Raw genomic sequence first — 15,261 nt, 5'->3', positions numbered from 1 at the left:
ACTGACACTTCCGATTTTCCCTTCTCCCTCTAAAATTGTAGATTAAAACTTATCAAATTATGGTCACTACCTCCTAATGTCTCCTTTACCTCGAGTTCCCCTATCAAATATGGTTCATTACACAACACTAAATCCAGAATTGCCTTCTCCCTGGAAGGCTCCAGTACAAGCTGCTCTAAGAATCCATCTCGGAAGCACTCTACAAACTCCCTTTCTTGGGGTCCAGTACCATCCTGATTTTCCCAGTCTACCTGCATGTTGAAATCACCCATTACAACCGTAGCATTACCTTTGCGACATGCCAATTTTAATTCTTAATTTAACTTGCACCCTATATCCAAGCTGTTGTTTGGGGGCCTGTAGATAGCTCCCATTAGGGTATTTTTGCCTTCAGAATTTCTCAGTTCTATCCACACTGACTCTACATCTCCTGATTCTATGTTACCCCACGCAAGGGACTGAACTTCATTCCTCACCAACAGAGCCACTCCACCCCCTCTGCCCACCTGTCTATCCTTTTGATAGGACGTATGCCCTTGAATATTCATTTCCCAGCACTGGTCCTCTTGCAGCCATGTCTCTGTTATTCCTACAACATCATACTTGCCAATTTCCAACTGAGCTTCAAGCTCATCCATTTTATTTCTTATACTTCGTGCATTCATATATAATAATTTAAATCCATTACTCCCCTCACCTCTCACACCGATTCCTATTGCACTTGGCCATACTCTCCGATCCCTGCCTGAGCTTTCTGCCCAGTTAATTCTGTTGTCTTTCTTAACTTTTCTTATTTGCTCTTTCCCTTTAACTCAATCCTTATATTTCCAGTTCATCTCCTCACCCCCACCACTTAGTTTAAACACACCTCTGTAGCAGTGGCAAACCTGCCTGCCAGAATGCTGGGGTGGAGGGAAGTGGGAAAGTGGAGAGGAAGGAGAGTGCTGGGGAGAGAAAGGAGGAGGGAGGAGTAATGGGGCAATGGAGAAAGATTTTAGGTGGAGATGGGAGAGAGGTCTGGGGTACGAGATGGGTACTGGAGGGAGTAGCGATGCTGAGAGGGAGCCGTAGACAGTTGTGGGGGTGGTGGGGGGGTGGCGCGAAAGAGAGCATGTTTGATGGTCCACAGCTTAGGAATTGGTGGTGGGGTCATTGATGGGAATTCTGATCCCCATAGTCAGTCCCAGAATTTCAATCTGACTCTGAATGATGGGAGTCGCCTGTAGTGATGAAGATTTTGATGGAGCCGCGGTGGCTGAAGGGAGCTACGATGTTTGTGTTTTTCTTTCTCCCACGTCTCCGTTCCTTTATCGGAGACTTTGAAATTTCTCCGAGGGAACAGGTCAAAGGGTCATTGAATGGAGGGGGCACCCAGGAACCGCCCTCTGTCCCATCGGGAGACACATCCTCAGGTCGAAACTTTGTGACTGGGGAGGGGTTCATTCCACAACTCTGTAGCCGACAGGCTCTCGTGAGCTGATTCAGTGGTTATCTGTGTCTCTCAGTGGGATGTGAACGATGGAGTCCGTTCTATCCCCACTGACAATCTCAGGAGTACATGAGCTCTCCGGAAAGGGTGATTCACTCATCCGGAATGACCTGCCTTGGATGGAGGCCGGTCTGGAAGACATGTGGGGACGGCTCAGTGACAGAGCAGGGGGGCTGAGACCTGGTGCTCAGGGGTGGGGGAAATGAAAGTGTCCGGTGGGTGAGGATTGGAGTGACGTTCAGGCAGGATATTTTCACCAGTTGTTTAATTGTTACCGACACTGTCTGTAAGGAGATTGTACATTCTCCCTGTGACTGTGTCGGTTTCCTTCCTCATTACAAAGACGTTTGGGTTAGTAGGTTAGTATGCCCACAAGAAAATGAATCTCAGGATTATATATGGTGATGTACAGTATACATAATGAATTTGCTTTCAACTTTTGAAATGAATTTCTCTTGTAAGTTATAGCAAACTTCTGTCTTCCACCACACTGCTGCAGCAAAGCAGCAAATTTCCTGTCAGAGTAAATAGTGACAGTGAGCCTAATATTTCTGAGGATATATGAAAATATGCAGAAGATCACTGTCATAAGGTAGGCGTTGAGAGCGAACCCTAAAGCAAGACACAGACACCGAAGTACGAGGGAAAGTGGGATCTGGTGTGACAGAAAGCAAGGGAAGTGGGGAGAAACAACGCTGGACAAGACTAGGATACAGGGCATAGGCGAGGACGAGACTAGGATAGAGGGACCTGGATGAGGAATTAGGAACAGGGAACTAGGAACTAGGAACCTGGACAAGCACTCCGAGCCAGAGACTGGACCGAGACCTGGAACCTGGGTCTTGACTCGGGCTCGGACTCCGGATCCAGGAGAGGACTGGACGTGGCAAGGTAACAGGACTGGACGTGGGGGCCGGACGCGGGACTCCAGGGCTGGACGAGGACATGAAGCTCAGACTTTGTCTTGGTCGAGGGAGAGCAAAGCCGAAGCCAGGAGAGGCGTAGCTGGGTACTGACACTGGCCCTGGACGAGACCAGGACTCACGGACATGGACTGGAACCCTCCTCGAAACAGGCCTCGGGGACCTGGTCACGGACTGAAACCCTCCTCGGGGACCTGGGCACGGACTGGAACCCTCCTCGGGGACTTGGGCACGGACTGGGAACCTCCTCGGGGACCTGGGCACGGACTGGAACCCTCCTCGGGGACTTGGGCACGGACTGGGACCCTGCTCGGGGACTTGGGCACGGACTGGGACCCTCCTCGGGGACTTGGGCACGGACAGGGACCCTCCTCGGGGACTTGGGCACGGACTGGGACCCTCCTCGGGGACTTGGGCACGGACTGGGACCCTCCTCGGGGACTTGGGCACGGACTGGCACACCTGCACTTGCTCAGGTGCCGGTCCCGCCCGGGAGTTCAGACGTGAGTACAGTTGAGGTAACAGTCGTGGATATGGAAGGGATGATCCAGCTGCAGGGTAACAGCAAAGACGGCCTGACCTACCCCACAGAGGCAGGCACAGGATACAGACAAGACAAACCCCACAGAGGCAGGCACAGGATACTGACAAGACAAACCCCACAGAGGCGAGGACAGGATACTGATAAATCACACCCCACAGAGGCGAGGACAGGATACTGACAAGACAAACCCACAGAGAGGCGAGGACAGGATACTGACAAGACAAACCCCACAGAGGTGAGGACAGGATCCTGACAAGACAAACCCCACAGAGGCGAGGACAGGATACTGACAAGACAAACCCACAGAGGCAAGGACAGGATACTGACAAGACAATCCCCACAGAGAGGCGAGGACAGGATACTGACAAGACGAACCGGCACCTACACTCGAACCCAGGGCCACATATATTCCCGGCTCCAAGCCGAAAATCAGGTGCCTATTAAGCCCAAATGAAACAAGGGACAGCCAGAAGACCCGGAGTCTGGAGTCCATGGACTGGACCGTGGCAATTACGAGGAATACATGCAGGTTCAAAGTAAGATTTATTATCAAAGTACTTAATTGTCACTATATACTGTCCTGAGATTCATTTTGTTGCAGTAATCTACAGGAAAATAGAGAAAAACAACAGAATTTGTGAAAAACTATACAAAAGCAAAGACTGACAAACAACCAATGCGCAAAAGAAGGCAAATTGTGTAAATAAAATATAAAATACTGAGATGATGAGTTGTAGATTCCTTGAAAGTGAGTCTGTAGATTGAGGAATGAGTTCAGAGTTGATGTGAGTGAAGTTATCCACGCCGGTCAGGAGTCTGATGGTTGTGGGTGATAAATGTTCCTGAAGCTGGTGGTGTGGGACGTCCTGCTGGGAATATTACCAGTGATCAGGGTGAATATGACTAGAGGACATCGATTTATGGTCAGTGGTCAGAGATTCAGGATCAGAATTAGGTTTACTATCACTAACGTCTCTTGTGAAATCTGTTGTTTTTTGGTATGTCTGTCTGTCTGTCTAATGTGGGGGATGAGAGGTTTGATCTGTTGGATCTGTGATGTTTATTGGATTCTCACGGACTGTTACCTCCCAGCCAGGTTTGTCCTTACCAGATTTTGGTTATCTTCTTTTCTTTTAATCTCTCACCTGACCCCACCTACCCTGTCTCTCTCCTCACAGTTCCCGATTTGGACAACACTCAGGAAACCCAGGGACCAGCGACGGGAGAACCTGGTCCGGGTTTGACCCCCACCCCAGAAGGATCTACAAGCTCAGGTATCTGTGGTGGGGATCACTGAATGGAATGTTGTTCCCCATGGTCAGTCCCTAAAATTCATCCTGTGTCAGACTGAGGACAGTGACGGGGAATTGGGAAGGAGAGGAATGGTGTTGGTTTCACCACAGACCCAGTCTCACATTCCCTGAACTCCTGTCCCATTGTAATGACTTGTTTCAGAGTTTCCACTCGGGTGTCTCTCTGTTCCTTCATTACAGACCAAGAGACTTCCACAGGGGAACAGCCCAAAGGATCATCGACTGGAGGGTGCATACAGGTTCAATCCTATGTTACAGGCACATTCCCCCCTCCGCCTTCCCTCTACCCCCCTCCCCACTCTCCTCCTCCTTCTTTCTCCTCCTTCTCTCCCCCTCTCTCTCCACCCTCCCCCATCTCTCCAACCGCCCTCTCCCTCTCTCCCTCCCCCACTTCCCCACACTGACTCACATTCACTCTTACACCCGCTCGCCTTGCAGGGCACTACAATATGAATGACAGTGTCAGGGGAGATGGTGGGGAGAGGAGCCGGTAGGAGACTAGAGAGAACGAAATTGTGGTGGCAGGGAGAGGGTAAGAGGAATGGGGAGTTCTATATTGTTTCTTCAGCCTTGAATACCCTCTGCAAGTCATACCTGGTTTACTGATACAGACCTGGGTCGCCAGACTTGAATGCCACATATTTAGCTTTCAGCAGGCGATGTGCTCCCTGGTTATAGAGAGACCTGATGTCACTGAGGAAGGGAATGACTGGATGTGGCGTGAGGGATGTCTGGTTGAGGAGAGATGGTTGGAGTGATTGAGGAGGGAGAGGGTGAAGGATTAACATATTGACAGCATTTATGAGACATTTGTATGAGAATGTGGATTGTTAATGATAGAGGGATGTGGGATAAACACAAAGCAGCATTTATGAGTAATTTGTGTCATTTGTATGAGAATGTTGATTGCTAATGATAGAGGGATGTGGGATAAACACAAAGCAGCATTTATGACACATTTGAATGAGAATGTGGATTGTTAATGATAGAGGGATGTGGGATAAACACAAAGACAGCATTTATGACACATTTGTATGAGAATGTGGATTGTTAATGATAGAGGGATGTGGGATAAACACAAAGACAGCATTTATGACACATTTGTATGAGAATGTGGATTGTTAATGAAAGAGGGATGTGGGCCAAACTCAGGCAAAGGAGACCAGTTCAAGTTGCCTCCTTGGTTGGCATGGATCAATTTGGTCAAAGGGCTTGTTCCCATGACGTGTTCCTCCAAGAATCCATTCACTATGTGATCGTAAGTCTTCACTCCTCGTTAACACACTACACCCAATACCAGGAGCTCTAAAATTCTGCACCGATGACCGTGTACTGCTCTAATCTGACATGTGGATGTAACTGACATCATTTCCCATCTCCATAAAACTGTCCAATGCAGGTAACGGGGTAATCTCACACTCCATGTCTCTGTCTCTCACTCTGGATTCATCCATCTTTCTCTTTCTTTTCTCACTACCACTTTCCACCCCACTCACTGTCTGCCCCTCCCTCGTTCTCTGCCTGTCTTCACTACATGTGCACACTCTCTCCCTGACCCCACCCTGCCCTTTTCTCACTCTCTCCCTGTCCCTGTCTATACGTATATTGACACAGATTTTTGATGTAGGTGTGGGGACGAATCAAGCTGTCAGAGGGTGGGGTGGGTGTGAGGAGGAATCAAGGTATTAGAGGGTGGGGACTGGGCGAGAGGAGATTGCATGATCGAAGGGACAGAGATGAGGAAACATCCCATGAGCAGCACTTGACCTGGGAGTGACACCATGTTGACACTGGGCTGTTTTGTTCAGGAGTTCGCGTGTGGATTAACGTGCAGCTGACATCGAGTGGAAACGTGAGTGAGGATGAAGTGTGGAAAGCCATTCGACGAAAGGTGAGTGAACTCCCTCCCCGTCTCTCAGTTCTTAATCCCTCTCCTTTACCAACTCTCCCTCTCAGTCACAGCTCTGCCTGCCGTCTCGATGCCCCTCTCCTCCCGTCACTCCTTCAACTCCCCTACCTCAGCAATCATTCATCTTTCCTCCTCTCTGACCGCAGCTCCAGGAGATGTTCGGTGATCCAAATCTTCAGATCAAGCTTGCACGGTTCAGGGCAGAACCTCCGGAGGAGTGAGGGAGTGATCTGTCAACGAGTGAAGGAGTCTGCAGTTCCATCTCCCTGACGCTTTACCCCCTCTCCCTTACTCCAGCCTGCCTTTAGACAAGTATACGGGTCACAGAGGGTTAATCCCAGGAGAGCCTGAGATGTTGCTACACTCTGCTGATTCCCCAGTGTGCCGCAGCCTGCGAGCTTTTAGTTGGTCACATTGTGAAGTACAATCCCATTGAGTAGTGACGCCAGAAGCCCAGAACTGAGAGTGAGGACACAGACCCGGCCTGTTCCAGGTGGAGCAGATCCTCCGAATGATGAGATCAATCACAGAACATCCCGGGTACGGTCCCCGTAAACACCCACACCCCTCACTACAGGACCGGGTCGGTGTGAGACGTCACACACCTTCCACAGCGTACGGTCCGTAAACACCGACACCCCTCACTACAGGACCGGGTCGGTGTGGTGTGAGACGTCACACACCTTCCACAGTGTACGGTCCGTAAACACCGACACCCCTCACTACAGGACCGGGTCGGTGTGAGACGTCACACACCTTCCACAGTGTACGGTCCGTAAACACCGACACCCCTCACTACAGGACCGGGTCGGTGTGAGACGTCACACACCTTCCACAGTGTACGGTCTGTAAACACCGACACCCCTCACTACAGGACCGGGTCGGTGTGAGACGTCACACACCTTCCACAGTGTACGCTCTGTAAACACCGACACCCCTCACTACAGGACCGGGTCGGTGTGAGACGTCACACACCTTTCACAGTGTACGGTCTGTAAACACCGACACCCCTCACTACAGGACCGGGTCGGTGTGAGACGTCACACACCTTCCACAGTGTACGGTCTGTAAACACCGACACCCCTCACTACAGGACCGGGTCTGTGTGAGACACACATCTGGGTTTACAGTAAAATGGGAAAATTAGCTAATGCAGGGCTTCATTGCATTAATATATCATCAATAATTTGCTGTAACTAATTGAACTGAAATTACGTGTGAAATAATGAATCTCTTTTTCATAAAAACACAGAACCGTGAAGACTTCATGGTCTGTGGATGTAGTGAGGAAGATCCCTGATCTCCAGAGGTACTGAGGAAAGTATCCTGTGCACCTTTGCAGACATCTGTGTACACTCGCAGAGCACAAGGCAATCCTGCACATTCCCACCCAGTCAGCACGACACCCGACACATCCGTCTGACACCGTCCCCATCTCCATCTCGCAGTCTAGCACTCTTGTCCTCCATCTCTCTCTCTGACACATGATTTAATACACTCTGGTCTTATACACTCTCATTTCCATCTGTTTCTCTCTCTGATTCACTCTTATTTCCATTTCTTACTTCGAGCAAGTCAGTCGATCTCTAACCACAGATTCCCACAAATGGAGAGAGGGAGAATGGGACAGGGCGTCGGAGAACAGAGTGCAGAGACGGTATAATGTGTCCACAGTCTGCAAGGGTTTGAAGGCCTGAAATCCAAGGGATCTTTGACATTTCTGTATATTATTTGGTTGTGAAGCTGATGATTTGCACTGTTATTGCTTGTTGTGCGTGCTCAATAAACATGGAACTGTCTGAAAGCAAGGTTTTGAGAGATGTGTTCCTTGTATTTCATCTGTAATTGCGGGTCAATGTGGAGACCTGAGCAATGGCGCCCTCTGCTGGGAAGGGCGGGCAGGGCAGAAACAGTGGGTGGCGGGAGGTCAGGGAGTGTGTGTACAGGTCATTTGTGTGGGTGGCTAGGGTGCGGGGTTCGCAAGACCCTTTATGGACCTGGGGGAATTTGCAGTGTGTGTCCTGACGAGGTGGGTGATTATTTTGAGCGATAATGAGGAGGTGGAAAAAGAAATTGAACCTTTACTCTCTCAGGTGTTTATTTTATTCCCCTCCCTTTCTGTAAGCTTATTCTGTCCTTCCCTTTCTCCCCAATGGCACCATATCCCTGTATAGGGAAGAGTACGTATACCTGCACAGTGTCTGCCTTCATCCTTTCCTCCCGTTTCCCTTCTCTCCTCCAATGTTCTTTCTACCCCTCCCACTCTCACTCATTCTCCCTCACATACATTCACCCCATCCCTCCCTATCATTTTATCTCTCTCTCTATCCCATTCTCTTTCACTTCTTCATCTCCCATCCATCCCTTTCATTCCATTTTCTTTCTTTCGTTGCAAACTCTCCCTTGTTCTCTCACTCCATTGGTCTCTGAAGACCCGGTTCAATCCCCGTCCCTGGTGCTGTCTCTGTGAAGTTTGCATTCTCTCCTCTCCCCCTGTCTCCCTCAGACCAGGTGTGGAGGGAACAAATTCTTTCTCACCTCCCTGGTAAACGTGTGTCCTTTAGTCTGACACTGTCCTCTGGTACGAGGCTCCCATTACCGCCCTCCACCTTTCCCACCCTCTCATTCTACCTCACTATATATTTCTCTCTTATTTTCTCAACCACTGTATCCTTTCTCATAAACGTTTTCCTCTTCCACTCATACACCGTCTGCCCTCCTCCTCATTCCTCTATCTTCACTTTATCTTATTCTCCCATCCTTTTGTCTCCAGATCCCATCCTCACTCCATCTTTCCCTTTCCCATTATCTCACTCCAACTGTCTCTCCACCCCTCCTCCCCTTTACCTCTCCCTCCTTCCACCAGCCATACTTTCTCCAGGGGAGCCCGCAGTGAGCCTCAGCAACCCCTCTAACTCGGCACTCCCCCAGTTCAAGGGAGGATCCAGTCTCCCCCGCAGGGTTAGGGCCTGGATGTCGCCGGTGATCCTGGATCCTCACCTACGTCCGCTGGGCTTTGATTATCTCCGGGAACTCGGGTTTGAGCCCTCTCCCTCCCCTCCCTCCACCCAACCTGGAATCCATCCACATCTGCCATCCCCGCAAATTCTTACACGGGGCCGCTGAGAGAGGGTTAATTACTCGGTCTGGGAGGGGTGGCGTTAATTTAAAAATCAGGGTGTTAACGTCCAGGGTGAAATAACGATGGTGTTAATATGCGAAGCCAAATGAGGAGGGTGTTACTTTACGGGACCATAGGAGGAGGGCGTTAAAGTCTGGTGGCGCAAGTGGAAAGTGTTAATGTACGGGGGTCCGGTTGGGAGATGCGATAGAAGTGAGATTGTGTGTCTCTTGAAAGTAGAATGTTAAGTGCTGTCAGCATCTTACCCAGAACGTCAACTTAAAGTAATATGTCTTCAGGAGTCAATACTACACTCAGGGCTTAAAAAAATAGCTACATCTCAGTTTGTGTGTGCAGAACGATCATATGCATGGTTTACAGCATCGATACCTGGTTACAACAACAAGCACCTCAGCAGCATCGAGAATACAAAACCGAGCTGGATATTTCACTGCAATGCCACACTCTACCTCGGGGCGGCGATGTTGTACCGTCAGTGCCGATGGAAACGATCTCACGGAATTGTGGGAAGTAAAGAGCCATATTAGCTGCGAAGGAAAAGTCTCAAACGTCAGCGGTTTCCACTGGGGACCGTCATTAATTACAGTCACTGAACAAACACACTCGTTTAACCGCTTCCAGCCCAGAACGTCTCCAGCAATATCAGTTGAAACAAATGTGATCTTAAACACATAAATTTCTCAAAGCTGCAGAACGAAAGCTGGGACGTAGCTGTATGTGTAACATGTAGTGAGGGGGCAGGCAGAACTTGTGGAAGGGCATAGAAGGTTTGAAAAATAACTGGCCAAACGGAGAAAAAAAATAACTAACATGCACAAATGAAATATATAAATCTGGCGGGATGAAAGGATCTTGGGAATGGTGAGGGCAGAGTGCCATGGGAGGAAGTGTGGTACAGTTGGCAGAGAAGGAGTGCCGGGGCGGGTGGGTATGGCGTACATGCAGACACTCCCAACACCGAGACTTCAGGCAAGGCCATTTTATTGCAAACAATTGGTTTATTGCTCATCATAGAACGAATCACTGGTGCTTCCCGCACACTCCCCTCTCCCTTCCCCTTTTCCCAAACATGACTCCCTCTCCCTGCCCCCTTCCCACTATAGATGGATCACTATGGATCCACAATAGAGACCCATAGCAGAATTAGGTTTGTCATCACTGACATATCTCATGAAGTTTGTTTTCCAGCAGCAGCAGTAAAGTGCAATACATAAAATTACAACAGTACTGTGCAAAATTCTTAGGCTTCAGGGTAATTTATACGTTCCTGAGACTCGTTCACATTATAAGGAATTTGCTGTGGTGTGCTCGTCAAAACGAAAAACACGCGATAAAATAACCCAACATTCAGCAATGATGAAGAGTAAAGAATATTATAAAATATGGTTAGTGGTTAGAGTACGATATGGAATAAAATGCACTTCGACTGTAAGTATTATAAAAAGCGCTTTAAGATGATGACGGTGCAGTGACGGGGGAGAGGTAATAGGTAGAGGAGGTGGGGGAGGTCTAACTAAAACAGTTGATCAGCTTATCCACGCGGAAACGGGGAGAACGTACAAACTCCTTGCGGGTAGCGGCAAGGAGAGTGGAGGAAAGATTAGGGGAGATGTCAGAGGTAAGTTTGTTTTACACTGTGTGGTGGGTTTTAGGAATAGTGTGGTAGAGGCGTGTGTAACTGCGACGTTTAAAAGACACTTAGGTAGGCAGGTTTATGGCCTGTGTAGGAGGGAAGAGTTAGAGTTACGGGAAAGTAGTTTTACATAGGTGGAGAAAATATGGAGGTCCGAAGGGCCCCTAGTGTGCTGGACAAGTTCTTTGTTCTTTGTTCTACTTTGGTCCTGTCCTCTAAGGTCGGACATAAAATACCTCCCAGATGTGTTGAGGAAGGAGGCTGAGAATGTGAAAGTAATCAGTTCATTCAAAGTTTGAGAAACTTTGAATGGGCTCGTTGGTCTAGTGGTATGATTCTTGCTTAGGGCCTGGATTTGCGAGTATGCGAGAGGTCCCGGGTTCAATTCCCGGACGAGCCCCTCTGAATAATATGTTTTAGGAATTCATTCAGTCATTCAGTGAAGCACAGGGGAATGAGGGGAGATACTTACGAAATAATGCGGGATATAGATAAGGTCAATGTCTGCAGGGTTTCCCCCTTAGATTGGGTGAGATGATTACTCGAAATTACAGGTGAATTATGAAAAGTTATATTTTCAATGGGAACCTGTGGGGGAACGTTTTCGCTCAGAGGATATCGCGAGAGTGAACGAGATGCAGGTTGAATTGTAACAATTAAGATAAGTTTGAATGGGAGGGATTTGGAAGGCTATGTTCTTGGAGCGGGTAGATGGAACCAGTCAGAAGGCTGGTATGGACTAGATGGGCCGAAGGGCCTGCTTCTGTTCTGTAGTACTCCTTGACTCTATAATCCATGAAGGATTGGAGCCAGGATATAAATGGAGTGAATGGGAAGTGTTGTGAAGCTGGTGGCCAACTCCTGCCCCCCATCTTCCTTTGTTCCTGTGTTCCTGAAATTGAGATCAAATACTAACAAATGTCATACTCTCTACATTGGAATGAAATAAAGATAGGGAGCATGGAAAAAAGTATTTCAGTAGATGACCGTCTTCCAAAATTTCTCTGCCGTCTGGAGACGTTCCTGCCGAGTGGAGTGTGGCTAACGTAACCTCGTTGTTTGATAAAGGAACTGGCGGGACGGTTTACATCTGAACTGCGGGGGTCAAACATTCTTGCAGGTAGGTTTGCTAGAGAGGCTCCAGTGGATTTAAACTAGATATGAGGGAGGAGGGGAACCATAGTGCAGGAACCGATGTATGAGAGAAGGAAGAAAAAGAAGACAGTAAAGTTCTTTGTACTGTTAGAAATAAACAGAGAGGAAGAGGTGGAGAATTTCTTAAATGCATTTATTTCAATGCCAGGAGCATTGTAAGAAAGGTGGATGAGCTTAGAACATGGATCGACACCTGGAAATAGGATGTTGTAGCTATTAGTGAAACATGGTTGCAGGAGGGGTGTGATTGGCAACTAAATATTCCTGGATTTTGTTGCTTCAGGTGTGATAGAATCAGAGGGACAAGAGGGTGAGGTGTTGCGTTGCTTGTCAGAGAAAATATTACAGCGGTGCTCTGGCAGGATAGATTAGAGGACTCGTCTAGGGAGACTATTTGGGTGGATTTGAGGAATGGGAAAGGTGTAATAACACTTATAGGGGTGTATTATAGACCACCTAATGGGGAGCGAGATTCAGAGGAGCAAATTTACAAGGAGTGAGCAGATATCTATAGTAAGCACAGGGTGGTGATTGTGGGAGATATAAATTTTCCACATATAGACTAGGAAGCCTATACTGTAAAAGGGATAGATGGTTTGGAGTTTGTAAAATGTGTGCAGGATAGTTTTTTGCAGCAGTACATAGAGGTACCAACTAGAGAAGGGGCAGTGTTGGATCTTCTGATAGCTAATGAAATAGGTCAGGCGATGCAAGTATGTGTTGGGGAGCACTTCGGGACCAATGATCACAATATCATTAGCTTCAATATAATTATGGAGAAGGATAGGACTGGACCCAGGGATGAGGTTTTTGATTGGAGAAAGTCTAACTTTGAGGCGATGTGAAAGCATTTAGAAGGAGTGTATTGGGAAATTTTGTTTTATGGGAAGGATGTAATATACAAATGGCGGTCATTTAAAGGTGAAATTTTGAGGGTACGGAATCTTTATGTTGCTGTTAGGTTGAAAGGAAAGGTTAAAAGTTTCAGAGAGCCATGGTTTTCAATGGATATTGGAAAGTTGTTAGGAAAAAGAGAGATATCTACAATAAATATAGGCAGAATGGAGTAAACGAGGTGATCGAGGAATATAAAGAATGTAAGAAGAATCTTAGGAAAGAAATTAGAAAAGCTAAAAGAAGATACGAGGTTGCTTTGGCAAGTAAGGTGAAAATAAATCCGAAGGATTTCAACAGTTATATTAATAGCAAAAGGGTAGTGAGGGATAAAATTGGTCCCTTAGAGAATCAGAGTGGACAGCTATGTGTGGAGCCAAAAGAGATGAGGGAGATTTTGAACAACTTCTTTTCTTCGGTATTCACTAAGGAGAAGGATATTGAATTGTGTAAAGTAAGGGGAACAAGTTGGGAAGTTATGGACAGGATATTCCATTAGACCTTGAGGGAGGAATGGTGTAGAAATAGCAGGGACTCTGAAAGAAATATTTCAAATGGCATTAGAAACGGGGATGGTGCCGGAGGATTGACGTACTGCTCATGTGATTCCATTGTTTAAGAAGGGTTCCAAGAGTAAACCTAGCAATTATAGGCCTGTCAGTTTGACGTCAGTGCTTGGTAAATTACTGGAGAGTATTCTTAGAGGTGGTATATATAATTATCTTGATAGACAGGGTCTGATTAAGATCAGTCAACATGGATCTGTGTGTGGAAGGTCAGGTTTGACAAATCTTATTGAATTTTTTATGAGGTTACGAGAAGTTTACGAGGGTAAAGCAGTGGATGTTGTCTATATGTACTTCAGTAAGGCCACTGACAAGGTTCCGCACGGAAGGTTAGTTAGGAAGGTTCAATCGTTAGGTATTAATATTGAAGTAGTAATATGGTTTCAACAGTGGCTGAATGGGAGATGACAGAGAGTAGTGGTGGATAACCGTTTGTCACTTTGGGGGCTGGTGACTAGTGGTGTGCCTCAGGGATCTGTACTGGGTCCAATGTTGTTTGTCATATACATTAATGATCTAGATGATGGGTTGGTAAATTGGATTAGTAAGTATGCAGATGAAACTAAGGTAGGTGGTGTTGTGGATAATGAAGTAGGTTTTCAAAGTTTGCAGAGAGATTTAGGCCTGTTAGAAGAGTGGGCTGAACGACGGCAGATGGAGTTTAATGCTGATAAGTGTGAAGTGCTGCATTTTGGTAGGAATAATCCAAATAGGACATACATGGTAAATGGTAGTGCATTGAAGAATGCAATAGAACAGAGTGATCTAGGAATAATGGTGCATATTTCCCTGAAGGTGGAATCTCATGTGGATAGGGTGATGAAGAAAGCTTTTGGTATGCTGGCCTTTATAAATCAGAGCATTGAGTATAGGAGTTGGGATGTAATGTTAAAATTGTACAAGGCATTGGTAAGGCCAAATTTGGAGTATTGTATAATGTTTTGGTCACCGAATTATAGGAAAGATGTCAACAAAATTGAGAGAGTACAGAGAATATTTCCTAGAGTGTTACCTGGTTTTCAGCACCTAAGTTACAGGGAAAGATTGAACAAGTTAGGACATTATTCTTCGGAGCGTAGGAGGTTGAGGGGGGTCTTGATAGAGGTATTTAAAATTATGAGGGGAATAGATAGAGTTGACGTGGATAGGCTTTTCCCATTGAGAGTAGAGGAGATTCAAACAAGAGGTCATGAGTTGAGACTTAGGGGGCAAAAGTTTAAGTGTAACATGTGGGAGAATTTCTTTACTCAGAGAGTGGTAGCTGTGTGGAATGAGCTTCCAGTAGAAGTGGTAGAGGCAGGTCCGGTGTGATCATTTAAAGTAAAATTAGATATAAGGACAGGAAAGGAATGGAGGGTTATGGGCTGAGTGCAGGTCAGTGGGATTAGGTGAGAGTAAGTGTTCGGCACGGACTAGAAGGGCCGAGATGGCCTGTTTCCGTGCTGTAATTGTTATGCGGTTATATGGTTATTGTGGTGCAGTGACTGGGGTGATAGATAGAGGGCGCTCGGGGGACGGGTGGTGGTGCTGAATAGAATGGTTGATCAGAATAACTGTCTGGGGGGAGGGGTGGGAAAAACTTCTAAAAATCCCTCAGAGAAGGTGCAGAGCAAGTTCAGCAGGATGCTGCCTAGATTAGAGCACGTCTTGTGAGGGAAGGATGAACGAGCTGGGGCTTTTATCTTTGGAGCTA

The 15,261-nt window shown here is 47.2% G+C and overlaps 1 non-coding gene across 1 annotated transcript; it reads left to right on the top strand.

The window, feature by feature from the left end:
* Positions 1–11,265: 11,265 nt before the first annotated feature.
* On the top strand, positions 11,266–11,353 carry trnap-agg (transfer RNA proline (anticodon AGG)). Its single transcript is given in 2 exon segments — positions 11,266–11,301; positions 11,318–11,353. It is a non-coding gene; the product is annotated as a tRNA-Pro (tRNA).
* The last annotated feature ends 3,908 nt before the right edge of the window (positions 11,354–15,261 follow it).

Source organism: Hypanus sabinus, unplaced genomic scaffold, assembly GCF_030144855.1.
Source record: "Hypanus sabinus isolate sHypSab1 unplaced genomic scaffold, sHypSab1.hap1 scaffold_555, whole genome shotgun sequence".
In the NCBI taxonomy this organism is placed as follows: domain Eukaryota; kingdom Metazoa; phylum Chordata; class Chondrichthyes; order Myliobatiformes; family Dasyatidae; genus Hypanus; species Hypanus sabinus.
This window is presented reverse-complemented; position numbering and strand designations above follow the sequence as displayed.